The 27,599-nt window shown below is 48.0% G+C and overlaps 1 protein-coding gene across 1 annotated transcript in view; it reads right to left on the bottom strand.

Moving 5' to 3' along the window:
- The window catches only part of TBC1D22A (TBC1 domain family member 22A), a 314,758-nt gene that overhangs the window by 156,189 nt on the left and 130,970 nt on the right, over nucleotides 1-27,599 (bottom strand). The gene's annotated exons all lie outside the window — the stretch shown is intronic.

The following is a 27,599-nucleotide window of genomic DNA, read 5'->3' as shown; positions in this document are numbered from 1 at the left end:
TAAAAACTCTCCGCAAAGTGGGCATAGAGAGAAACTACCTCAACATAATAAAGGCCATATACGACAAACCCACAGCCAACAACATTTTCAGTGTTGAAAAACTGAAAGCATTTCCCCTAAGATCAGAAACAAGACAAGGATGTCCACTCTCTCCACTATTATTCAACAGAGTTTTGGAAGTCCTAGCCACAGCAATCAGAGAAGAAAAGGAAATAAAAGGAATTCAAATTGGAAAAGAGGAAGTAAAACTGTCACAGTTTGCAAATGACATGATACTATACATAGAGCATCCTAAAGACCCCACTAGAAAACTACTAGAGCTAATCAATGAATTTGGTAAAGTTGCAGGATACAAAATTAATGCACAGAAATCTCTTGCATTCCTATACACGAATGATGAAAAATCAGAAAGAGAAATTAAGGAAACACTCCCATTTACCCTTGCAACAAAAAGAATAAAATACCTAGGCATAATCTTACCTAGGGAGACAAAAGACTTGTATGCAGAAAACTATAAGACACTTACGAAAGAAATTAAAGATGATACCAACAGATGGAGAGGAATACCATGTTCTTGGATTGGAAGATCAATATTGTGAAAATGACTATACTACCCACAGCAATCTACAGATTCAATGCAATCCCTATCAAATTACCAATGGCATTTTTTACAGAACTAGAACAAAAAATCTTAAAATTTGTATGGAGACACAAAAGACCCTGAATAGCCAAAGCAGTCTTGAGGGAAAAAAATGGAGTTGGAGGAATCAGACTCCCTGACTTCAGACTATACTACAAAGCTACAGTAATCAAGACAATATGGTACGGGCACAAAAGCAGAAATATAGATCAATGGCACAGGATAGAAAGCCCAGAGATAAACCCACACACTCATGGTCAACTAATCTATGACAAAGGAGGCAAGGATATACAATGGAGAAAAGACAGTCTCTTCAATAAGTGGTGCTGGGAAAACTGGACAGCTACATGTAAAAGAATGATTTTAGAACACTCTCTAACACCATACACAAAAATAAACTCAAAATGGATTAGAGACCTAAATGTAAGACTGGACACTATAAAACTCTTAGAGGAAAACATAGGAAGAACACTCTTTGCCATAAATCACAGCAAGATCTTTTTTGATCCACCTCCTAGAGGAATGGAAATAAAAACAGAAATAAACAACTGGGACCTAATGAAACTTAAAAGCTTTTGCACAGCAAAGGAAACCATAAACAAGACGAAAAGACAACCCTCAGAATGGGAGAAAATATTTGCAAATGAATCAGCAGACAAAGGATTACTCTCTAAAATATATAAACAGCTCATGCAGCTCAATATTAAAGAAACAAACAGCCCAATCCAAAAATGGGCAGAAGACCTAAATAGACATTTCTCCAAAGAAGACATATAGATGGCCAAGAGGCACATGAAAAGCTGCTCAACATCACTAATTATTAGAGAAATGCAAATCAAAACTACAATGAGGGGGCTTCCCTGGTTGCACAGTGGTTGAGAGTCCGCCTGCCAATGCAGGGGACATGGGTTCGTGCCCCGGTCCGGGAAGATCCCACATGCCGCAGAGCGGCTGGGCCCGTGAGCCACGGCCGCTGAGCCTGCGCGTCCAGAGCCTGTGCTCCGCAACGGGAGAGGCCACAATGGTGAGAGGCCCGCATACTGCAAAAAAAAAAAAAAACAAACAAACTACAATGAGGTATCACCTCACACCAGTTAGAATGGGCATCATCAGAAAATCTAGAAACAACAAATGCTGGAGAGGGTGTGGAGAAAAGGGAACCCTGTTGCCCTGTTGGTGGGAATGTAAATTGATACAGCCACTATGGAGAACAGTATGGAGGTTCCTTAAAAAACTAAAAATAGAATTACCATATGACCCAGCAATCCGACTACTGGACATATACCCTGAGAAAACCATAATTCAAAAAGACACATGCACCCCAATGTTCACTGCCGCACTATTTACAATAGCCAGGTCATAAAAGCAACCTAAATGCCCATCGACAGACGAATGGATAAAGAAGATGTGGTACACATCTATACAATGGAATATTACTCAGCCATAAAAAGGAACGAAATTGGGTCATTTGTAGAGACGTGGATGGATCAAGAGACTGTCATACAGAGTGAGGTAAGTCAGAGAAAAACAAATATCGTATATTAATGCATATATGTACAACGTGAAAAAATGGTACAGATGAACCATTCTGCAGGGCAGAAATAGAGACACAGATGTAGAGAACAAACGTATGGACACCAAGGCGGGAAAGTGGAGGGGGCAGGTGGGGAGGGTGGGATGAATTGGGAAATTGGGATTGACATATATACACTAATATGTATAAAATGGATAACTAATAAGAACCTGCTGTATAAAAAAATAAATAAAATTCAAAAACAAATAATAATGCAGTACCATCACACTATAACCCAAAATGTAAAATAAATATCTATGCAACCATACTGATATAAATGACTGAATAAATTAATAGGGAAAACAGACAAATCTTTCATGCAGAAGAATCCCAATTAATTTATGTAGAGACCCACCTTGAAGGAGGTAGGGCATAACTGCCACCCCTTACGTTTGGGCACATCGTGACTTCCTTCCAAAGAGGACAGGAAGGAAAGGAGAGGAAAAACAGAGGCACTTTGCAGAGGAGAAACCTGATGAATACACCTCGGCCAGGTGATCAAGGTCAGCACCAAAGGTGATCACCCCTGTCACCGCATGCGCCCTGATGTGATGACACAGCACTTGCTCCTTTGTGCTCCCTCCCCAAACCCACAACCCCAGTCTGACTACAAGAAAAACATCAGGCAAACCCAAATTTAGGAACACTCTACAAAATAAGCTGGCAAGTACTCAAACCATCAAGGTCATTAAAACAAGGGAAATCTGAGAAAATGTCACAGCCAAGAGGAGCTTACGGAGACGCGACGGTTAAATGTCATGTGGTGACCTGGACGGGGTCCTGGAGCAGAAAACGGTCATTAGTAAAAACTAAATATAGGTCATAATAATCTATCAATATTGATTCCTTAGTTGAGATGAATGTCCCAATGTAAGAGAGGGGGGAGGACCTGGGCAGCAAGACCAGGAGGGGCTGTCCTGAAGCCAGCCAAGGAGAAAGCTCTAGAGGCAGGAGTGGCTGCAGGTGGACACAGACGTGCTCTGGCCGCACCGGCCATGGACACCACCACCCTGTGCCGTGCGGCTCAGCAGAACACTCTTAATTACAAAACTAATAACAGGGACTTCCCTGGCGGTCCAGTGGTTAAGACTTCACCTTCCATTGCAGGAGGTGCAGGTTCGATCCCTGGTCGGGGAGCTGAGATCCCACATGCCTCGCGGCCAAAAAACCAAAACATAAAACAGAAGCAATACTGTAACAAATTCAATAAAGACTTTAAAAATGGTCCACATCAAAAAAAAAAATCTTAAAAAAAATAAAATAAAATAACGAATAATAAAGGGCCGCCTCTCGCCGACTTCTGCTCTTAATGCAGTAATTGGTCCAGCTCCAATAAGCCAAATGGAATACCCCGGGAGATGAAAGGAGGGGGGCACCGCTGTCCCCCATTTCTCTGCAGACAGCACAGCCTCCAGACTCACCACCTTGTACATCCACAGGGACTGGAGTGCCAGAGCGACTAAAAGAGAGACATTTCCCACTAAATAAAGCTCCGCATCTGAGCCTTCTGCTTAAGTAGCACAAATTCCAGTGGTTATAAATCAGGTTTATGAATTTTGCATGTATCTGGGAAAAAACCCTCAGTGCCCACTGGGCTGCTCACCCACCACACATCTCTGCCGTAACTGGACAGCTGACAAAAGGCCCTCGGCCCTGAGGACGCACTATCACAAAGTCAAGCTCCACGGGCTCACAAACAGCAGGAAGGGCCGCTGCCCCGACCCCACGTGAGATCCAACCCTGTTGATCCAGGCGGCCAATTGCTCTTTTAGTCCAACTGCACCAACTGTGTATTCTCCATACTCACTGCCCTGGGCAATGCTGCACACCCTTGATTATTCTTTGGAAATACATAATACATGAATCACGAAACCAATTGTGAAGGCCCCAAATTAGACACTGCTGACCAGCCCCAGAAAACGCTATCATTTTAGAATGTTCTTCTGAAGTAGTTTTGTGTTTTATTGGCAAAATGGTGTATTATTATTGCAATCATGATTTAAACATCAACACCATTAGAGCTATAATAATAATGCACATGTACTTTGTGATTTTATTTCAAAGACTTCACACCACTATATATATAACTCAATCATTAGCCTCCCAGCGAGAGCAAAGGCTGAAAGGAGGTTCACACACTTCTCACGACAAAACCATATCCTGGATGTGTGCAAGGAACGTGAGCCAGCAGAAAGCTCTGGAGAGAAAGAACAACAGAACCGCAACCCCAGTTGTAACCCTGAGAGAAACGAAGCAGAACTCCTGAGGGCGGAGTTTTCACATACACAAGCATCTAGAAGATGCAAGGATGCATCTCTCCTTTGTCAGTACCCACGTCAACATCCAGCCATCATTTGTGCCTGTCTGCAATGACTCTTTCAGTGGATAAAAGATGCACCACTCTCGTCTCAGGGGTCCTGGGACTTCCCACCTCGGGTCGCCAAGCCCTTACTGGAAATGCAGACCGGGAAGCTCAGAGGACAGGGCCGGCTCTGATCTCGGGCGGGAAAGTGAAAGGCAGCATTCCAAGAAGCCAGGGCCGTGGCCACCTGCCCTGGAGAAGAGGCCTGCATTTCACACTGGACACCAAGACCAGGAAAAGGGCCCAAATCAACTGCTCCCGAGGAAGGAGAAAGCAAAGACCAGCGGTGTCTGACACGAGAGGGGCACTGGGGTGTCTAACAGACAACACGCGCAACACACGCCCGAGACCGGGGTCCTGGTCCGTCTCCGTGGTCTTCTCTGGAAGAGGCGACTCCATCCCCTCCCATTAGTGAGGGAAAACCTCAGGGTCATCCTTAACCTCGCCCTCTCACCTCCATCCAATCTCAGCAAACCCTTCAAACCAGTCAGATGCAACCCCAGCTCGTCGCCACCTGGCTCTGAGCCCACGCCATCGCCTCCCCTCGGATTCGGTCAACAACCTAACTGGCCTCCCTGACTTGCACCCAGCTTCTCCCTGCGCCCCGCCCCCTGCATGTGTCCCAAGCCACCTTTCACAGGCGACGGCACGTTAACCCTCTGCTGAAAAGCCTCTCTCTTCCAGATCAAAAGTCAACATCCTTCCAAGGGCTCACGTGTCCTATGGGACCCGGGCCATCACCGCTTGGGTGTCATTTCTCTGATGTCCACCAGAGCCTCTGCTTGGGCCCTCGGGCTGGCTGGGCCTCAGGGCCACCCGAGAGGGTTCACCCTCACTCAGAACGTCCGGTGAGATGCCTGTGTCTCACATAGAGGGCACGCTTTATAAAGAGCTCTAGCTTCACCCCTCACTGAGGCTGACAGATGTGTGGGGAAGAGAACCCCAGGCAAAAGGCTCCCAGCTCATGGTCCTTCCGGGGCGCCTGCTCCCTCAGGGAACCGTGCATAACTGCTCACATGACCGAAACAGTGTGACCTGCCTCTGCACGTGTGTGTGCACAGGCATGTGTGTGCATGGCCGAGTGTGCACGTGGGTGGGTGTGTGCATGGGTGCGTGTGTGCATGGGCATGTGTGCATGTGGGGGCATGTGTGTGCATGTGTGTGTGTGCATGGGCATGTGTGTGCACGGGCGTGGGTGCGCGTGGGTGCATGGGCGTGTGTGCACATGGGTGCGCGTGCACGTGTGTGCAGGTGGGTGTGCGTGTGCATGTCTTGGTGTTGGCCCAGCACGTGGGGCTGACTTTGCGTTAGTAGGCCTGGCTGTGACGCGCCTCCTAGGCTCTCTGCCTCGTGTCTGAGCACCTTTGCGTAGCAGCGTCTGGAGACGACCCTGCTTCCAGGTGGAAAGGCACGGTCTTCCCCGCTCTCACGGGGTCTCTGCGCAGCAGGGATGGGCTCAGTTTAAACAACCATTCTTGTTCCTTCTTGAGAAGCTGCAGCTTCTGCCCCACAGCGACGAAGACCACAGACAGGAGGCACTGCTGCACCTGAGTCAACGTTTCCCCGACCGAGCTGGGCAGCAGCCACGGACACAGAAAAGACTCCGACAAACGGCTATCGGCTAACACGTGACAGGAGTTAGAAATTCACAGCGAGGGGGAAATGAGCAAAGCCTGTGACTGTGACTGTGACCATGGCTGGTGGAGGAGGGCCCACCCCAGGGCATGCAGCACGTGGGGAATCGTGAAGGGCAGGACCAAGAATGGGGAATCGCAGAGTCGTGACCACATACGAAACCAACGCTCCCAGCAGGTTCCTGAGAGTTCATCAGATACAACTGACCCTGTCTGTCCACGTCCTGCTCTGGAACGGAACTGACCAAAACGGGGAAAAAGTATGGATGCCACCTCACTTGCCACTTTAAGAGCTAAAATGTATGTGAAAATCTTTTCTACTTAAAGAGCTTTCACTCCTTGTTTTCTCTCTGCCACCTAAAATGTTTTATTCGAGGGCAGGTGGTTTGCGGTTTTTATTTGCTCAGCTGGGTCAATCTCTCCCGTTTGTCTCTGATGCTCTGGTCCTCCGGCCCAGCAGCCCTCCAAAGGCGTGTTTCCTAGACAACACCACATTTATGCAAGGGTACAAAGAGCAGCATACTTCATTCACGCCTGGCATTAAAAGGCAAGTTTATCAGGTGAGAGCAGGATTCTAAAAGCCCTGGTAATTTTTCCGCATCCCTCCTGAGAAGAAAAAGCTCAATAACCAGGTCCCCCGGTTAGCAACAGAACGGCAGGTAGCAGCCAAGTCACTGGAGAGAAGAGCCAGGCTGCTGCTGGGGGTGGCGGAGGGGGAAGGGGGAAACAGAGGGAGCGGGGAGAGGTCGCACCCGCTAGAGTGGACACAGGAAGAAACCCAGGCCGTGCAACACAACAGTCACACGGGCAATTGGTGAACAACGCACGTGCCTCCCATAGGCCGGGACGTGCGCTAAAACTTAAATGACCGCCACCAGGATGGCGGGGGCCTGCAGGAGGCATCTGGGGGCCTGTCTCTGCAGCTTAGCTCTGTCTCTCAGAGCCAGCGGGGCCACGTCCTGCCACCGTAAGAGCAGGAGGTGTGATCGCCCTGCAGGCCAGTGACGAGCTCAGAAGGTACCTCCCAACCCGGCCGGCACGCCGAGCCCACGACGTTGGAGGGAGGCCCCGGGCTCGCCCTGGGAGATGTGGTCATGCTGAAAACACTGTGCAGGGCGCTGACCGCGTGGATGAAGCACCTTCGTCCCAGAGTGAGACTGCCTGGGAAATCTCTCAATGCACCAAATGGGGCCCACGTGCCTGTCACCCTGAGGCCCTCCCTGTGCACCTACCGCAGTGGTGGCTCCTTTGTCCTGGCATCCAACACTACCCCCTGCTCTCCACCAGGCTTTCTGCTCTCAAGCCCCATCTGCTCTGATCCCAGCGCTGCCCTGCAGATGAGAAGGCAGAGGGTCACCCCAGGCCCGTGGGCCTGAGCGGCAGAGGGAGGGCAACGCCCGGGCCCCTGCGTGTCGAGGACACCACCTCCCCTGCCCCCCACAGGCCGCCGACCACACTGCCTCCGTGGGAGAAGCACTGTGTGTCCCGGCTGCTCCCCCTCCGGACAGAGCACGCTCTGCAGGCAAGGACGGGAACGTCGCTGGTGCCAAGCGCGGCCAGAATACAGTGGCGCGGGCAGGTGCCCATCACGTGGGCTGGACCAAGTGGGAGGCCGCTGCGATGCACGAGCTGATGCTGGCCTGCCTGGCAGAGAAATTGAGCTTCAATGCAGCTGCTGGGTCGATTCAACAAAAACACTCCAGCCCCTCATTTTCGGAAGCTGTGTTCACATCTCTAAGGCGCAAGGTAAGAAAGAAGGGTGCATACTAACACAGGGCCACTAACGAGACGGCTCTTCAATGCAGAGAGTTAGAATTACACAGAATGGCAGTGTTGCTTTGACTGTGACAAAGATCATTCCAAAGTACTTTAGGTCACACTTCTATACTGAGCAGAAAAGCAACGTCCAATCCGCAGTGTACAAAACATCACATCAGTCAGAAAGAGGACGCTCACTGCAACCAAGCGTGAGCTGTAGGCGCGTGGATGAGCCATCCGCTCCTCCGTGGCTCAGCTGCCCTTCTGTCCTCTACAGAAGGACGGGGCCCCAAACCCACACGAGGAAGCAGGAGGCAATGTTCATCAGTGAGGAGTCTGCACTGACAGAGGGGACCCCATGAACTCTGTCCCTACACAGGCCCACAGAGGAAGGGACAGAAGCATGAGGACACAGCGCCGGTGGCTGGGGCTTCTGATATCAGCCTTCTGGCTGCCCCTTTCCCCATACAAGAGAAAAGCCGTCCACACAGCAGAAGACAGCCGGGGGTTGATCCTGGCTCTGACAGTCAGTAGTTTAAAGACCTTGATCAACCTCTTTGTGCCTCAGTTTGCTGACCTGCAAAATGGGATGATAAGAGCATCAACCTCAGGGAGTAGTGATGTAATAATAAGGAAAGTTCTGTGAAAGCTCCTGGTACAAAGGAAGTTGGCTGCAGTGACTGCCACCACCAGCACCATCACCACCATCACCATCACCACCATCACCATCACCACCACCATCTTCACCACCATCACCATCACCACCACCATCATCATCACCACCACCACCATCACCATCACCACCACCATCTTCACCACCATCACCACCACCACCATCTTCACCATCACCGTCACCATCACCACAATCAACATCATCTTTGTCTCTCCAGCAGTAACTGCAGACTGAATGTAATAAATTACCATTTATCCCTTCTGAAATTTAAACTATCTAAGAGCTAAGACCATGTCTTACACACCTAGGTATGCCAAACACCTTCCACTGTGAGCGATTCTATAAAAAGTCTGTGGAATTGAAAGAAACTGCAAAGAGACCAGAAGATGGGGATTCTATTTTGACCTTTAAGAACCAAAGTCACAACCAACCCACAGATTCTGAAGAGGATCAGTTGCTCAAGCATAAAGTTGCAAAGTTAGAAGAGGTGACTTCTCATTTCAAATGTTTCCTTTAATCTCTCTCAAGCACAAGATGGCAGAAATTGAAATAACCTACTCTCTACAAACTTATATCTCTACCTTATAAGAAAAATCAACCTACACTTTCAGCTTTTGTGAATAAGAAAATAAATCAAATTTTTGCACCCAACTTTCCCTGAGAATACTTTTTCCTGTAAAAAAAATGAAAGTAATAATAGTGAAAAGGAAAGTATCTTCATTTTAAAATTTGAGACCAATTTCAGTCAAGTTATTATAGATTAGAAAACATCAAGTGAAAGAAAGGTTTATTATTTTTTAAAAGCAAGGCATATATAAACTTTAATGCTAGTAAAATAAATTTTAAAGTTCAAAAGATTTCTTAATGAATCCAATCAGCATCAAATATAATCCCACCACATTAAAAATAATAAGCACGGGGCTTCCCTGGTGGCGCAGTGGTTGAGAGTCCGCCTGCCGATGCAGGGGACACGGGTTTGTGCCCCGGTCCGGGAAGATCCCACATGCCATGGAGCGGCCAGGCCTGTGAGCCATGGCCGCTGAGCCTGCACGTCCAGAGCCTGTGCTCCACAACGGGAGAGGCCACAACAGTGAGAGGCCCGCGTACCGCAAAAAATAATAATAATAATAATAAGCACGTGAAAAGACACACAACATTATCAGTCATCAGGGAAATACAAATCAAAACCACAAGTTACCACTTCACACACACTAGGATGGCTAAAATAAAAAAGACACTAACAAGTGTAGACAAGGATGTGGGGAAATCAGAACGCTTATGCACTGCTGGTGGGAATGGAAAATGCTGCAGCCCCTTTGGGAAAGAGTCTGTCAGTTCCTCTAAAAGTTAAACATGGAGATACCATATGACCCAGCAATTCTACTCCTAGGTATATAGCCAAGAGAACTGAAAACATGTCCACACAAAAAGACTTGTAAACAAATAATTACAGCGGCATTATTCATAACAGCCAAAAATGGAGGGAAAAAAATCCAAATGTCCACTAGCTGATGAATGGATAAACAGAAGGTGATCTACGCATACAATGAAATACTATTAAGCCTTAAAAGGGAATGAAGTTCTGACATACGCTACAGCTCAGATGTACCTCAAAAACGTTATGCAAAGTGAAAGAAGCCAGTCACCAGACGTGTGATCCTACTTATATGAAATGCTCAGCACAGGCAAATCCAGAGACACAAAGTAGACCACTGGTTGCCGGGGGCACTGGAGGAGCGGGTGATGTGGAATGACTGCCCGTTGGTACAGGGTTTCTTTCTGAGAGATGGAAATGTCCTGGAAGTAGTGTCATGGTTGCACAACTCTGAATACACTAAAAGCCACCGAATTATACCCACTAAAAGAGAGACAGGTACCTGCAGGTGGGCAGAACGTAGGTAGGCAGGCAGGTGGGTGAAGAAATTGATCACTTGACAGGTCAGACAGAAGACACAGGTAGGGACGGGAGAGGTGATTTCTTCTCCCCTTGTCGGTCCTGGCCAGCCAGCAGCACCCTCCCTTACCCTGCACTTACACCCTTGACAGCTGGACACTTAAAGCCGCAGCTACAGACCACTTCATCTTCTGAGCTGGTCTCTGCTCCAGCAGATAAACTGCAAAGTTGTGTCAGGTGGAGGGAACACACAGTTGCTTTCTGCCCCTGGCGAAAACCGCTGGGGCAGATTCTGTAAAGTGGGCGACGAGGCTCATGAACTACATCACGATGGATGGTGGGGCGGATCAGATGATGGGGGCTGGGGGGAGGCTGGGAGCAGCGCAGGAGCCAAACCAGGAGCGGGCTGCTCCCTTCCGAGCCCGCCCCCATCACTATGGTAACTGCAATCAGCTCTCTCCCCTTCCTAAGGCTCTTGCTGTGACACCCGCGCAAGTCCTCTGGCTCCGGCTCAATGCCCTGTCCCCGCCACCACCGCCACTCAAGCTCACTTCCGTCGGTCCCAGGAGCACAACGCTCTTCCACCCACACTGCCGGGTGGACCGGCCTTTGCGGGCCTCTCTCTGCTTTCACCAGCCAAGCCACGCTAATCTTCATAACGAAATGCATTCCTCTCCTATCTGGCTCTGAAATGAGGTGACCGATGACAGATACTTCATCTCTTCCCCATAATTCACTCACCCTTAAGGAAAAGTTTCATAAGTAATTAAATTGATTTTCCCTGCTATTTGGGACACAGGTTTATTTAAGACAGCAAAGTAATAGAAAGCATGATTTCTCGGCGCGGATGCCTTTGGGAGGCTGGCAGGCTAAGTGCTGGAGCAAGACGCACTCCCCTGGAATAACCTCCACAGACAGGGAGCCAAGCGTGCGGCCACCCTTCCTAATAGACGTGTGCTTGTATATATTAGATCCACAGGCACTTCCTGGATTCAAAAAGGCTCTTAAATATTAATGCAGTTTGAATCCTTCTTGAATATCATTCAATTCTTGTTACTGAAGCAAAAACTCAGACGTCTGACGTTAATGGCTTAGCTAAGCAGCTGGAAGAGTGTGGCCACTGTAGCCGTTTCTAACCACCCTCGGAAGAGTCCCTGAAACTTGCCCAAAGAAACAAACAACAGTGGTGAGGCTCGGGGCCTTCAGAAGTCAGTGAGACATCTCTATAAAGAATGGGAAAGGGCTTCCCTGGTGGCGCAGTGGTTGAGAGTCCGCCTGCCGATGCAGGGGACACGGGTTCGTGCCCCGGTCCGGGAGGATCCCACATGCCACGGAGCGGCTGGGCCCGTGAGCCATGGCCGCTGAGTCTGCACGTCCAGAGCCTGTGCTCCGCAACGGGAGAGGCCACAACAGTGAGAGGCCTGCGTACCGCAAAAAAAAGAATGGGAAAAACACCTAAAACAAAGGTAAAAGAAAAAAGCACAACAAAAAAGACGGCCCTGTTACTGATATCTGCTGTGAACAGCACACAGGGCAGCCTGCATTCCAATCACCTCTTGCAGACACACCTGCTTTCAGCATTTCTCCATTTATATCCAAGTTCGGTCCACAAACATCTCCCCTTTTTGGCAAAGGGGGGATGGTCCACATTCTTGTCACGAAATCTTACGTGATGAAGTCCTTCCTGTTGAATGACTAGGTGGATGAGAAACCACATTTCCTTCATGTCCTTAGAGCTACATCGTTCAGTCACTGATGCCTGAGTTTGAGAAAATTCATCTAAGACACCTTCGGCTGAAGACTCACAGTCTGCGATTCTGCTTAGACGATCAGTTTCGCTGTCATCATTAGCATCTAAAGAGCATCCCTCTGCGTGCATCTCCTAGTTCGTCTAATAATGAGGAAATGCCTTCCTCTGCCGATTTTCATCTCCTTATCATTACGGGTGTAAAAAAATAAAAAAGCCTAATTCTCTACTATATTCAATAAAAGCTTTTAAAAGAAAAGACTACAAAAATGTCTCCGGACTCTTTTTATACCTTCTTAAAAGATAACACAATCATTTGGGAAACACAATAAGAAAACTGAAGGATCACACAGAACGGATGGTTTATTTCTCAGTGACATCAGCCTTCTAGATGATTCCATCTTCCCATTCTTCCATCCTCTTATTATTTTAGTCCTTTTTTTTTTGTGCGGTACGTGGGCCTCTCACAGTTGTGGCCTCTCCCGTTGCGGAGCAACAGGTTCCGGACGCGCAGGCTCAGCGACCATGGCTCACGGGCACAGCCGCTCCGCGGCATGTGGGATCTTCCCGGACCGGGGCACGAACCCGTGTCCCCTGCATCGGCAGGCGGACTCTCAACCACTGCGCCACCAGGGAAGCCCTAGTCCTTTTTTTTAACTGTAGTTAGGAATAATTGATGAGTAACAATAAAATAATACCTGGGATGACACAATAGCAAAATACTTTAAGACACAGAAAAAAAGTAAGATCATTATGATCTGACAATATATCTTAGATTTATAAAGAGGGCCAATGGACCTACATAGCAGCTGCAAGACAGAATGGGATTTTATTCTATTTTTCAAAACGGAGTAGATTTTCTCCTTGCTCTTTGAAGAATGGAATAAAAATCATCAACCCATACACATAGTCTGAAATACTCAAACAGGAAACTCAAAAACTAAAGTTGGGTCAAATGGTCCTTGAGGGTTCACAGAGGTTCACGCCGTTCCTCAAAACCAAGGACAACACAGGACACTCCAGCAGCCTGAACGACGCCCCTCATCCTCCTGGTGCGTCCCTCGAAGAACCCTATTTGTCCCCGAGCAAGAAGACCCCATGCTGTGCTCGTGAGGGGTCAAACATTCATCCTGAGAACGGTTTTTCACTTCCGGTATCTGACAGGTCTAGCTAATCGGTCTGTGAGGAACGTCTGTCAGTCTGCTTTCTGGTCAGTACCCGTTTTCCCTTGGAGTCTAAAGCTGACGATCCTTTAGGCCCAGTCAGAGGGGCTGGTGAACACAGTCTTCGTCGGTCAGTTAACGCTCAAGGCTACCTTCTGCCCCGCTGGCTTGTGTCCACGCCCACAAGAGGTCCGGGATCCAGGCCTGCTTCACACTCTGTTCTTCATCCAGGGACGCCTGGCTGAGCCTGAGTGGCTGACCAACAGAACCCCGTCCAGACCCGACGGGAAGAGCCATAATCACCGCGAGTCTGTCTCATGCTCTGCCCGCCTGGTGTCCGCACCTCCGCCTGGCAGTGGAGGTCACCAGACGGGACCCAAAAGCCTGGCCTGGCCGCAGGCCGTGGAAGAGCCATCCTCAGCAAGACTTCAAGCTGTCTGTGCAGGATTCCTGAAAGCCCCCGGCCAGGGAGGCCGAGCAGGGCTGTGCCGCCCCCTGAGCCCGCCACAGCCACCTGACCGCCGGCAGCAGCTGCCCCGACGTCACCTGTGCTCACCGCGCAGAGGGACCCAGGGCTGGAATCGGGCCTGACTCGTGCTTCTTTGGAGAAAATGGTCGTGGAAAGAATGTCACTTGTTAGACCTGGCGATGGACACGAACAGCTCAGAGAGAGGAGTAGATAGGCAGTTGATTGGTCTTAGGCAGAAAATAAAGATTTCTGGAGGGAGGACGTGCAGGTAGCTGGAAACGATGGCCGCCACCAAACCACTCGTCTCCCAATATTTCCTCTCAAAACAATACAGAACCACCAAAAGGGAAAAATAAAACTACGCTGACACCACGGCCTCTCAGCTTGAAAACAAAGGCTGCCCACGCCTCAAAGTCACTGTCAGTGAAAAAGAGATCTCACCCCGTCCTGGCTCACAACCTCTCCTCCCCCCACCTCCGGGGGGCTTTAGGATATGGGGGGCAGGGAGGGGGGCACGGAAAGTGAAGGACAACCCCAGCAGGTGGGGGTCTCACTGATGCTGTCCGCCATCTGGGCTGCACAGACACAGAGAACAACCCCCTCTTTAAGAAGCTGTGACGCTCCACCAGTAGCTCGTGTAACACGCAGTACTACAGGAGGAATAAGCATGTGGCCTGTGTGTAAAGACGTATGTGTGTGTATGGATTTGTTAAATTAATATTAACAAAATAAAATTCGATCTGAAAAGGGTTTCTGTGATTTAACAACAACTTCTGATAAAAGGGAAACCTTTAAAGATGCTGAAAAACAAAGAAGACAGGAATTGGTACGTGTTATGTAAGAAACATTCTGCAAATTCCTGATTCTAACACCGTGAGATATAAAAATTCTAGAAGCAAGCTAAAGTTTGTGGGGAGAAAGGATGAGCGCGAGTCTTCAAGTGTAAACGCAAAGCCTTCCGTTCAGCCCACACCCCCTGCAGGACTTTAATTATCACGCAGGGATTCTGAGTCCAGGCCCAGGAAATACGGTCCACGACATCCTGAAACACTATGCACGTGTGGGGCAGGGGTCTCTCTGGGTAGAGCACCCAGGGCCGCAGGCTCTGAGCACAGGCTCAGCCTCCGAGTGGCCTTCACATGACTCGGGTGAAGTCAAGCGTTTCCGAAGGCCCTGGGCTGAACTGCTGAAGCTTCTGGATGTCAGATTATGTGGCATTTTATATTAGGAGGGTAAAGAGTGAAAGGATCCCACTAATACATTGGTTAGCTTTTTTCCTGTTAGCCACAGCCAGGACCACTTCAGCAATGCCTGCAATTTAAAACAAGAAATGAAGAGAAACCATTTAAAAGAAAGGAAATAAATCAGAAAACAACAACAACCGTGACACTGCGCTCCAGTGGAAAGGAAGCAGAACTTGCTCTCTGACGAAAGGACTTTAAAAGGCTGCACAAAGGGTCCCAATTAAGGAGGATAAAATTCTACCACCTCAGCCTTGGGAACCATATCCGAACGTAAGAACGCACTTCGGCACCGTGTCAGTAAGAAAAGCTACAAATTGGGGAAATTAATCCTTGACTTAACTACCAGCAGCAAAAGCACAAACGCACATGACCAAGGAACTCGTGGCCGGCCGCGAGCAGAGCCAGGCTGCCGGCAGCTTAGGAGGCATCCGCGGGGCAGGGCTGCCCGCCTGGCTGTTCAGATAAAGCAGAGACACCGATTCCAGATCCGAAACGCCAGGACCTCAGCAAGTTACTTAACTTCTCCACGCCTCCTTTTTCCTAAACTCAAAGCAGTAACGCCGACCCTAGAAGGCTGTCGTTAGAATGAAAAGAAATGCAAGTGAAGTTAATTAAACTGTGAACTTAGCTCAGGGGAATCAGGGAAGGGGTCGGGGAGAACCCCTTCTCTACCCCACAACCTTATGACACTCCAGCTAGACAGCGGCTGTCACTTCAAGGAAGGGGAGCCACCACCTAAGTACCAGGAGGAACAAGACGATTGGCTCATGGATCGGGGGCCTCGGAGCCCCAGGTCCTAAGAGACTAACCCGCTCACCAGCGCACCAGCCCAGAGCAATTGCTCCTTAAACGCTGGGGACTGTCACCTAACACATGAAAGGCTGCACCTAAGCCATCACTTCTGGCAACGGAGGAAAAGACTGTAGACCCCCGGGGTCTGATTGGAGAGCGAGGTGAGGACACAGTGGGATCTAACTGATGGAAAGCAAGGTCCCAGAAAAAGGCCCACAGGCCACAGAGAGGACTGGCCGCCTTGTGGGTGGCTGACGACTGTACAGGCTTTGCTTTGTCATTCGTAAGAGACACCAGCGGGGCTTCCCTGGTGGCGCAGTGGTTGAGAATCTGCCTGCTAATGCAGGGGGCACGGGTTCGAGCCCTGGTCTGGGAGGATCCCACATGCCACGGATCAACTGGGCCCATGGGCCGCAGCTGCTGAGCCTGCACGTCTGGAGCCTGTGCTCCGCAACAAGAGAGGCCGCAATAGTGAGAGGCCCGCACACCATGATGAAGAGTGGCCCCCGCTTGCCACAGCTAGAGAAAGTCCTCGCACAGAAACGAAGACCCAACACAGCATAACTAAATTAAGAAAACTCCTATCCCAACATCTTCTAAAAAAAAAAAAAAGAGAGAGAGAGACACCAGCACCTTCCTCGGCTGGTGGACGTGCAGCAGAGACCGGCTGATGCCAACGCGTGTTCCGCATACGCACGCACTGCATTTCCACAGAACTGCCCCAACTGAGTCCACCTCCACCTCGCTCCAGATGGGCCAGCGTGAGCCTCAGGGACTGGAGACCAACGATCCTGTGTGTAACGTCCCCCAGAGTGGCTGCTGGTCACACACCTGCTTCTGCCACACTAGCGCACACAGGGCACAAGGCCTGCAGCCGCCAGGCTCCACTACAGCGTTGTTTCCCTACACACACACACACACACACACACACACACCCCCACGCGCGCGCGCGCACGCACCCTTGTCTATTCCAAGTTCCTAATCAGGCCTGCTGAACACAGCTCCTGCAGGTTGAAAACTCAAACGTCAATGCTGGAGAGTGTCCTACTTGCTCCTGGCCCTTCAGCTAATTCCCTAAGTCCCTTAACATCGTGGAGCCCTGGCCCACACTGAAACAGCCTCACGGGCAAACACTGACGCATCTACAAACAAGTGATGTGCACATATAAGCACACAGACGCACACGTAGGTCCTGTCTCCAGCCAGGACCTACCAATAACGTCCAGAACACCCCAAAGACAGAGCAAGATGGCAACCCCTGACGCGGCTGCAGAGCAGACATTCGAACATCTTTCTGGTCCACAACCTGGCAAACGTTATCAAGACTTAAAAATACCCAACCGTTGAGTCGGTAACGGCTCTTCTAAGAGTACATGTCAAGGAAACCCTCCAAAATGCAATCAGGAATTTACTTACTGAGACACTACGTGTACCATCCGTGACACTGAAAATGTAGAAACCAGGCAAACGTGCATCAGCAGAAAACAGACAAATTATATCACCACACAGTGGGCTACGGGCCGGAATGCTTGCGTTCCCCCCAAATTTAAATGCTGAAACCCTAGCCCCAAAGAGGACAGTGTTAGGAGGTGAGGCCTTTGGGAGGTGCTTTGGTCATGAGGGTGCAGCCCTTACGAATGCGACTAGTGTTCTTACAAAAGGGACCCCCAAGAGCTCCCGCGCCCCTCCCACCCCGCGAGGACACAGTGAGAAGATGCCGGCTGTGCACCAGGCAGAGAGGCGCCCCAGGATGCAGCCACGCCGGCCCCTGATCACAGACGTCCAGCCTCCGGAACCGCGAGAAACGAACTTCGCTGCTTGTGAGCTACCCGGTCTGTGGAACTTCGTACAGCAGCCCACACAGACGAGGACAGGACCTCTACTTTCTTTACGACAGCTTTACTGAGATACACCTTACACACCACACAATCCAGCCAGTGAAAGTGGCTTTGAGTATATTCACTAAGCTGTGCACAATCACTACAACCTGATTTGAGGACATTTCGTCCCTCCTAAAAGAAACCTGCGCCCAGCGCGTCAACCCCCATCCCCCCGGTTCTGCTCCCAAGCCACAAGCAACCGCTTGTCTATGCTCTGTCTCTACAAATTCGCCATTCTGGACCTTTCATATGGACGGAATCACACAGCACGTGGCCTCTTGTGGCTGGCTTCTTTCGCTGAGCATGACGTTTTCAAGGGCCATCCGTGTTACAGCGTGTCTCGGTCCTCCGGTTCCCTTTCATTGCTGAAAGTTACTTCATTGTACAGGTAGATCATCCTTTATTTACACCTTCATCAGCTGACGAACACTTGGGCTGGGGTTTGGGTTTCACTGGCTGAAAGGAACAGTGCCCCCGTGCGTGCCTGGGCAGGCTTTTGCCGGTAACTCTAGGTTTAACTCTTTGCTGAGATGCCACACACTGTTGATCAAAGTTGCTCGGCTAGTGTGATGCCCCCAGCAACACATGAGGTTTCTAATTTCTCCACATCCTTGCCAACTTCTCTTACTGCTCCTCTTTTTGATTTCAGCCATCCTAGGGGGGGTGAGGTGGTATCTCATTGTGACTGGTTTGCATTCCCTAAGGATTAATGATGTCAAGCATCTTTTCATGCTTATTGGCCATTTGTCTTATCTTCTTTGGAGAAACGTCTATTCAAATGCTTTGTCCGTTTCTAAAAATTAGACTATCTTATTGAGTTATGAGAGTTCTTTATATATAATGGCTATGTCTCTTAGCAGGTAGATGATTTGCTAATATTTTCCCCCATTCTGCAGCGGTCTTTTCCCTTTCTTGAGACTCTACAGCACAAAGTTTCCATTTCCATGTAGTCCGGTTCACCTATGTCTTTCTTTTGTCATTTTTGCTTTTGGTGTCATATCTAAGAAACCGTGGCCTAACCCAAGGCCGTGAAGCTTTACTCCTATGCTTTCTTATTAGAGTCCTGTGGTTTTAGCTCTTACGTACAGGTCCATGATTCATTTTATTTCTGTGTATGGTGAGAGGCAGGGATGGAACTTCATTGTTTTGCATGTTGATATCTAGTCGTCCCAGCACCGTATGTTGAAAAAGACCATTTGCCCACTGGGCTGTCTTGGCGTCACTGTCAAAGAGCAACTGACTGTAAATATGCAGGTTTATTTCTAGACTCTCAGTTCCGTCCCATTGAGCTACATGTCCATCCATAAGCCAGAATGACACTTTCTTGATGACTGTAGTTTGGTAGTAAGTTCTGATATCAGGACGTGTGAATCCTCCAACTTTGTTCTGTTTCAAGACTCTTTTGGCTATTCTGGGTCTCTTCAATTTTCATAGGAATTTAAAGATAAACTTGTCAGTTTCGGCTACAGTTCTGACAGGGACTGCACCGACTCTTTAGATCAATTTGGGGAGGACTGCCGTCTTTATACTATTAAGTCTTCCAGTCCACGACATGGGGTGTCTTTCCGTTTATTTAGATCTTCTTTAATATCTTTCCACAATGTTTTCTAGTTTTCAGAGTAAATACTGTACTTCTTTTTGCTAAATTTAGATCATTTTATTCATTTTGACACTACTGTAAATGGAACTGTTTTCATGATTTCATTTTCGGATTGTACACTGCAAGTGTATAGACACGTAACTGGTGTTTCTACCTTGACCTTCTATCCCACAACCTTGGGTGAACGCACTTGCTGGCTTTCATAATTTTTTAGTAGATTTCTTTGGCTTTTCTATATACAGATCACGTCACCTGCAAAGGGAGGCAGTTTCCTTCTTCATTTCCATTCTCAATGTCTTTTGCTTCCTTTTCTTGCCTAACTGCCCAGGCTAGAACCAGTGTAAGGTTGAACAGAAGTGCGGTGCACACGCATCCTTGTCCTGCTGCTCATCATAAGGGGAAAGCGTTCAGTCTTTCCCATTAAGTATGACGTTAATTGTGGGTGTTTCGTGGACGCTCTTTATTAGAGAGGAAGTTCTTCTATTCCCAGTTTGTTGAGTGTTTTTATTGTGAAAGCGTGTTGGATTTTGTCAAAAAGCTTTTTCTGTGTCAATCATTCTGAGATGATTACGATGTTTTGTCTTTCAATCTGTTAGTATAGTGTATTACCCTGACTGATTTTTTCCTATGCTGAACCAACCTTGAATTCCTGAGATAAATCGCATTTGTTCTTTTACTACGCTACTACATTCAGTTTCTTAGTATTTCGTTGAGGATTGTTACATCTATCTTCATAAGGAATACTAGTCTCTGGCTTTCTTTCCTTGGGATATCTTTGTCTCCCATTTTGGTATCAGGATAACACTGGCCTCATTGAATGAACTGAAAATCGTTTCCTCTGTTCTATTTTTGGAAGAGCTTGTGAAGGAGCGGTGTTAATTCTTTGTTAAATGTGGGGAGAATTCACCAGTGAAGTCACATGATCCTTGGCTTTTCTTTGTTGGAATTTTTTAAATTACTAATTTAATCTCCTACATACATTGTTCTTGTATATATCCATGTAGATATTGACAAATAAATGTACATATTATATTATACTATATTATACTGTATTATATTACATTATATTGAGAGAGAAACTTATTTTAAGGAACAGGCTCACACAATAATGGGGAATGGCAAGTCTGAAACTTGTAGGACAGGCCAGCAGGCTGGAAGCTCAGGCAGGATTTCTATGTCTTAACAAGAATTTCTTCTACTTCAGGAAATCTCAGCCTTTGCTCTTAAGGCCTTCAGCTGATTAGATAAGGTCCACCCATATTAGGCAGGGTAATCTGCTTTATTCAAAGACTACTAATTTAAATGTTAATCACATCTAGAATATACCTTCACAGCAGTATCTACACTGGTGTTTGACCAAATAGGTAGGCGCCACAGCCTAGTCGAATTTATACAAAATTAACCATCACAGTCAGTTTTGGTCATTTGTGCCTTTCTAGGAACATCTCCTTTTCGTCCACATTCTGGAATTTGGAGAGTTGCTCACAGCATTTCCTTAGTGCTGTTCATCTCTAAAAGCACTCATAACTTTAGTCATTTGAGTCTTCTCCCCTTTTCTCCTAGGTCAGGCTAGCTGAAGGCTTGCCAACACTTTGTTGATATTTTTGAGGAACCAGCACTGGTTTTATTGATTTTTCTCCACTGTTTTGTATCCTCTACCTCATTTACTTTGTTCTAGTCTTTATTTCCTTCCTTCTGCTTGTTTTGGCTTTAACTTGCTCTTCTTTTTCTAGTTTCTGAAATTGAAATCTCAAGTTAATGACCTGAGACGTCCTTTTTTAATATAAGTATCTCTTGGAGCACTGCTGTAGCTGCATGCCGTAAGTTTGGGTGTGTTGTGTTTTCATTTTCATTCATCTCAAAGTAATTTTCCTTGTGATATCTTCTCTGACACATTGCTTCTTTTTTTTTAATCTTTTTTTTTTTCAACTTATTTTTGGCTGTGTTGGGTCTTTGTTGCTGCGTGTGGGCTTTCTCTAGTTGCGGCAAGCAAGAGCTACTCTTCATTGTGGGGCGCGGGCTTCTCGTTGCAGTGGCTTCTCTTGTTGTGGAGCACAGGCTCTAGGTGCGCGGGCTTCAGTAGTCGTGGCACGTGGGCTCTAGAGTGCAGGCTCAGTAGTTATGGTGCACTGGCTTAGTTGCTCTGCAGCATGTGGGATCTTCCCAGACCAGGGTTCGAACCCGTGTCCCCTGCACTGGCAGGCGGATTCTTAACCACTGAGCCACCAGGGAAGTCCCCACATTGCTCCTTTATGGTTGTGTTCTAAAATCTCCACGTATTTGTCAAATTCTTCAAATTTCCTTCTGTTACTGATATCTAATTTAATGTCTGTGTGGTCAGAGAACACAATTTGTATGACTTCCACCCGTTCAACTGTACTGGCGCTTGTTCTATGGTCTAGCGTATTGTCTGTCCTGGAGAATGTTTCGTGTGCACTTGAGAAGAATGTGATCCTGCTGTGATGGGTGCACTGCTCTGTACATGTCTGTTAGGTCTAGGGGTTTTCAGGTGCTTAGTTTTCTTTCTTTCTTGTTGATCTTCTGTCTAGTTTTCCTACCCATTATTGAAAGGAGTGTGTCACTATGTTTTAAAAAGACGTTTTTTAAGTGCTTAATGACTTTGGGAAATGTTTAGTAGATATTAAACAAAAAGCAACACTAGAATGTGCATGCATAATATAACTGCTGCAGTGTAAAAAGTATATTGACAAAAGACCAGAAGGAAATTAATAAAACGTGCCAATGACGGCTTCTGGGACAAGGAGCTATACTGTTAATGAGTTTTCCAATTTTTCAATAAGTCCATTATTTTGACCATCCTCAAGATGTTTTTAAGTAGAAAATCTGACTACATACACGTCACGGGCTCTGCAAGCATACAGCCTGCTCCTGTCATTTCAGGGGCTGCCGGACAGCAGCCCCACCCTCTGGTTCTGACCCACTGGCGTTGCCAGGGCCCTCTGCTCTCCACTCCCCCCACATGGAACAGAACTGCCACAGGAAGCCTCCTGTATGCAGATGCGCTCGTTTCTGTCTTTAAAATGTTTCTGAGACGAGTTGTGGACCCCAAAAGTACATTAGGTGGGAGGAACACCAAAGGAAGCCAGGTAAGGATGCATTTAAAAGCAGTCTTGGTTCAGGTAACACATGGAAAAAACAAAGTGCAATGAGGGAAAACTTAAATGCAAACAAGGAAAATTAAAACAACTGTTTCTAAAACTGTAACTTATCAATGAGAAATGAGCAACAGCTCTTCTCTCCCTGTCACTCGAAGCCCAATTCATACTGACAGTGGAAAAGGCAAAAGAATGGCGGCGCCACTGGCATTCAGCTGACAGCAAACTCCCAGCATCACTCCTGCTCTGTGTCCCGACTGGTTGGCATCACTTCTCCTCTGCGCCCCTTGCCAACCGCACACCAAATCCAATTCCAGCGCGTCCCAATCTCCAGGAACCACGTGCTAAAATGTCTTCTCTGGGCAAAATTAACCTGTTTAAAAACAACCTGTGCTTTTGAGATTCTGATTTACAAACAGGAACATAAAAATAAATACCCATGGGGCTTCCCTGGCGGCGCAGTGGTTGGGAGTCCGCCTGCCGATGCAGGGGACTCGGGTTCGTGCCCCGGTCCGGGAGGATCCCACATGCCGCGGAGCGGCTGGGCCCGTGAGCCATGGCCGCTGAGCCTGCGGTCCGGAGCCTGTGCTCCGCAACGGGAGAGGCCACATTAGTGAGAGGCCTGTGTACCGCAAAACAAATAATAATAAATAAATAAATAAATAAATACCCGTAATGTTCATAAGCAAATACACTGTTTATGCCAGTCACTTTCTGTATTAGCTTTCAAGAGTAATTTATTTTACGAGAAAATGACATATAAAATCAAATCAATCAGAGCTTACACATTCTGATAATGAAAATCAATTGTAAAATACTCCTCATCTTCCAAAATTCGTCACCGGCATTCGTCCCATGCGCCCAACCCTCATTCAGTCCGTCCGAAGAGCTGGTCCAAAGTGCCAGAGTAGTTTCTAAGTCTAAGTAGCACAGAGGACGGGGAGGGGGTGCTTCTCCGTTTCTCGCTGTGCTGAAATTACTTGGTTCAAGTAAAAGATGTCTCTACTTAAACTGTGGGACTCAAGGTGACCGAATAATGGCTCTTGATCTTAAATCACATTTAACATTGCTCAAAGGAACGTGGCAGTCCCTGTTTGAAAAACACAGGCTTTACTTAAAACTTGCGCCACGCCTGGGGGGAAGAAAACTAAAAAAATCCAACGACAGGAGAATGGTTTCATGAATTATGCTACATTATCTCAACAGAATATTATGTGCAGGAGGTGGAAACGATCTTTACAAAGATTTCTTAATAATATAGGGATGTGTAGGGCGCGGTCAGCTAACTGCCACGCAGCAGGAAGCTGAAGCAAGCTGAGTCATCCTTCCTGTGGCCACTGCGCTTGCGCTAAGTATACTAATGAGGTTTTAAAGTAGCGACCTATCCGATGCTGGCTCACAAGTCGCACCATCAGCGAAAGCCAATCACAGAGCGACACATGTTCTTAATCCCTATATAAGCAGACTGCTATAGGATTGCGGGGTCTTCCTTCCATCTTTTCTTTAACCAAGCTGTGCTCCAATAAAGTGTGATACGAGAAGAATCTTGCGTGTGGCGACTCGTCATTCTGCTGGTCGGAGGCGGCTCGCCGCATTTGGTGCCGAAACCCGGGAACTTCGCGCCCTGCATGGAGGACCGATTCAGAACTCGACACACGGAGTGAACCGTCGGATCAAGATCCGATCTGGGTGCCATCAAGACTGACGAGAATTGTTGAAGAAAACTTCAGAGAAGATGCTGAGCTGGATGTTCCTGATGATTCTTCCCTTGCTTAGGGCAGAGAATATGACGTTCTGGGGAATTGGCCGGACCTGGCCAGTTCCCATGGAAATGAATACGGCCTGTACCCAGCCATTGAATTATGACTGGGCACCGTATAATGCCAGTGATTTTATTTTGAATCGAAGTCTTTGTATTAGTTGGAATTCCACAAAGGATTGTATCCTTTTGGCCAGGATAACCTTGACCACTTGGAACAATCCACTTAGAAATAATTTGGTTCCATTGAATATGTTGAATGAAGCTTTGAGCAAGATAACTCAAGGCCACACTTCAGGTTCAGGTATAGGGAATTCCAGTGAAAATGAGATGAATATTACCACTTTAGTTTTGGAACATACAGGGATAGTTCCTTTAAGAAATAATGCTTATTCCTAAAGGGAAACTGGTCTCAAGAAGCTGAACGGAAGCAAAAGATTCAGATTATGCAACTGAATGCTACCAAGCTGGAACCCGTTACCTTTGGAGATTTTACCTCTTGGCTCTCTTCTGCCTTTTCCTTCTTTAAAGAGTGGAGAGGGGTGGGGATCTTTGGGCTCTGATTATAATATGTCTCTGGTTGGTCTGTCGCATGCGCGTCAGGGCACATCGAGATAAGGTCCTACTCACTCAAGCGCTTTTGGCTGTTAGTGAAGGTGATTCTCCCGCAGCCTGGGTCTCCGTCCTGAACAGTTCGAATTGATTGCCCTTGCACAGAGAGGCCCTGTTGCCATTGCACCTCTATAGGGAATCAAAACTTATTCTGAGTCAGCCTTTGCACCCTGCAGCCCTTGTTGGCATTGCACGCAGGAAGGTGTCTCAGACATGCCAACGGAAGACTGCCCTCGAACAGTGAGCACATCATGAGGTGAACACTTGTACGGGCTACATTCTGCTTGGTGATCCTAGTAAATAAAAAAGGGGGAGATGTAGGGCGCGGTCAGCTAACTGCCACGCAGCAGGAAGCTGAAGCAAGCTGAGTCATCCTTCCTGTGGCCACTGCGCTTGCGCTAAGTATACTAATGAGGTTTTAAAGTAGCGACCTATCCGATGCTGGTTCACAAGTCGCACCATCAGCGAAAGCCAATCACAGAGCGACACATGTTCTTAATCCCTATATAAGCAGACTGCTATAGGATTGCGGGGTCTTCCTTCCATCTTTTCTTTAACCAAGCTGTGCTCCAATAAAGTGTGATACGAGAAGAATCTTGCGTGTGGCGACTCGTCATTCTGCTGGTCGGAGGCGGCTCGCCGCAGGGATGAGCTTATGTTACAAGGTTAAATGGGGAAAAGGCATGAAACGATTTTATACATAATGTGCTTTGAACTACATAAATACAACACACGGCGAAAAGACTCAGGAGCTCTGCCCAAACGGCTGTCCTCCCCGGGCGCTGCCGCGGGCCCGCGCCCCGTCTCCAGGTCGGCCTGATGGGGACACACAGGCACAGACACCAACTAGGGATGACCAGCGAGCAGCCGTCGGGGGCCCCAGTGCAAAGGGCGGTGGGAAACGCGGCCGGCTCAAGGCTAGGGGGGCCCTCCTTCCTTCCAGCACAAACCAAGACATCAGGACCCCCGGGCTCAGCGGAGCTTAGAGAGAAAGAAACTGGACCCAAACCTGCGCTTCCCAGCCGGGAGCCGCACCTCGCCACACGGAGCCCTCCTCCGCCTCCGAGCACATGGCACCCTCCCAGAGTGACACTCAGCTCCTGGGCTCCCCCCGCTGGCCTCAGCACCGCTTGCATGGCCATCTTCTCCCACCTCCGCCTCTGGACAGTCCGCACACCGTGACCCCACCTCCAGGGTCCCAAGAGCTCTCCTGACCTCCGTCCCCAGCCGTCCCTTGGGGGGGACAGGCACCTCCAGGGCCCACCCAAGACCATGGGCTCCATCCCGAGGTTAGTTGGGGATTTGTTCCACACTTACTTGGAGAGGCTGTGGCTGGCGGTGGTGCACATGCATGTGTCTGTGTGTGCCCGAGCGTGCATGCACGTGTGCGTGCACCAAACTTGCATTTTGAAGACACTGTGTCCCAGGAGGAGACCTGGGCTGCTGGCAGCCCCAGGAGGCCAGTCGGGCCGCTACACGTGTGCGTGTGTGCGTGCGTGCGTGCGTGCGGGAGTGTGCGGTCAGGGCTGCGGAAGGCAAGGGGAGTCTCTTTGAGTCTCTAACCGAAGGCACCACTTGAACACAGATTCTCTTTCCTCCAGCTTTTCTCTCTTCCGGACAATTAACATCACGGTCATGTCCCTTCGTCCTAGCTTGCTGATCATTCAGACAAACGCACAATGGATCGCTTGGGCCTTACAATGTAAGTTGCTGCTAGACTCATTAAGGCAAACTTATTTACCACATTAATTAAACGGTCTATTTAACACGGAATATCAGTTCTCTAATCACATCTCAGTTGAATTTCTTCTTTCAATTAACAGCTCTGAAGTCTACTGACAGAGGTCCTGCTGTTCTAGGATCATTAAGAACATTTTCATTATCTGTCAGATGAGAGAGGGAGAAGCAGAGAGGCAGGAGCGCTCTCAGGAGTGACCTGTCCCTGCTGAAGAGACGTGGGGGGAGCAGCCCGTGCTCGCTGGTTGCTTAGCAATGAAGAGACTCCCATGAAATCGTCAGTGCTGGGAGAGGGGTGGCCACAAAACGGACCAAGTGGGTACATTCTCATCCTCAGAGGATCACATCTGCCCCGGAGTCAACCTCACCCTCCAGATTACAACAACGATGCAATCGAAGCTGACCAGAAACTGAAATGGCTAAAACACAAGCGAAAAAACCAACAAACACCAAGGCAGGAAGGTTCGCATGAAGACAAAGTAATATCAGTTTTAAAAAAAATGCTACAACTAAAGAGTAAACCCCTCCCGTGGCATTTAGATTTTATCCATAGATGAATTAAAAAGCAGATCCTGCACATGTGTTATCAGAATTGTTTTTAAACTTGAAATATAAACCAGGTGAAGGTGTATTACAGTTGGCTGCTGCAACATAAATGGAAGAAAAAATATGCACTACTCACAGAGAAACAGCACAACCCAACCTAAATGCCCATTAAACCAATTATTTTGCATGTAATTAATATTTCCATAAAATTAAATGCTACTAGTATATCAGAAGCAGAAAGGTGATGAACTGCTGCACAAATGCAATTAAAGAAGATTCGGTTTTTAGCTTGTAAGCAAAACATTCAACTAATATTCTGCCACCTTAACCTTACCCATTTCAATCCAAACCATTAAAGCCAGTGCTCTGATGACCATTAACTCAAAACTACACTCCCCAT

This window comes from Grampus griseus (genome assembly GCF_964374135.1).
Source record: "Grampus griseus genome assembly, chromosome: 11".
Taxonomy (NCBI): Eukaryota; Metazoa; Chordata; class Mammalia; order Artiodactyla; family Delphinidae; genus Grampus; species Grampus griseus.
The sequence above is the reverse complement of the archived record's forward strand: the minus strand, read 5'-3'. Positions and strand labels throughout refer to the sequence as shown.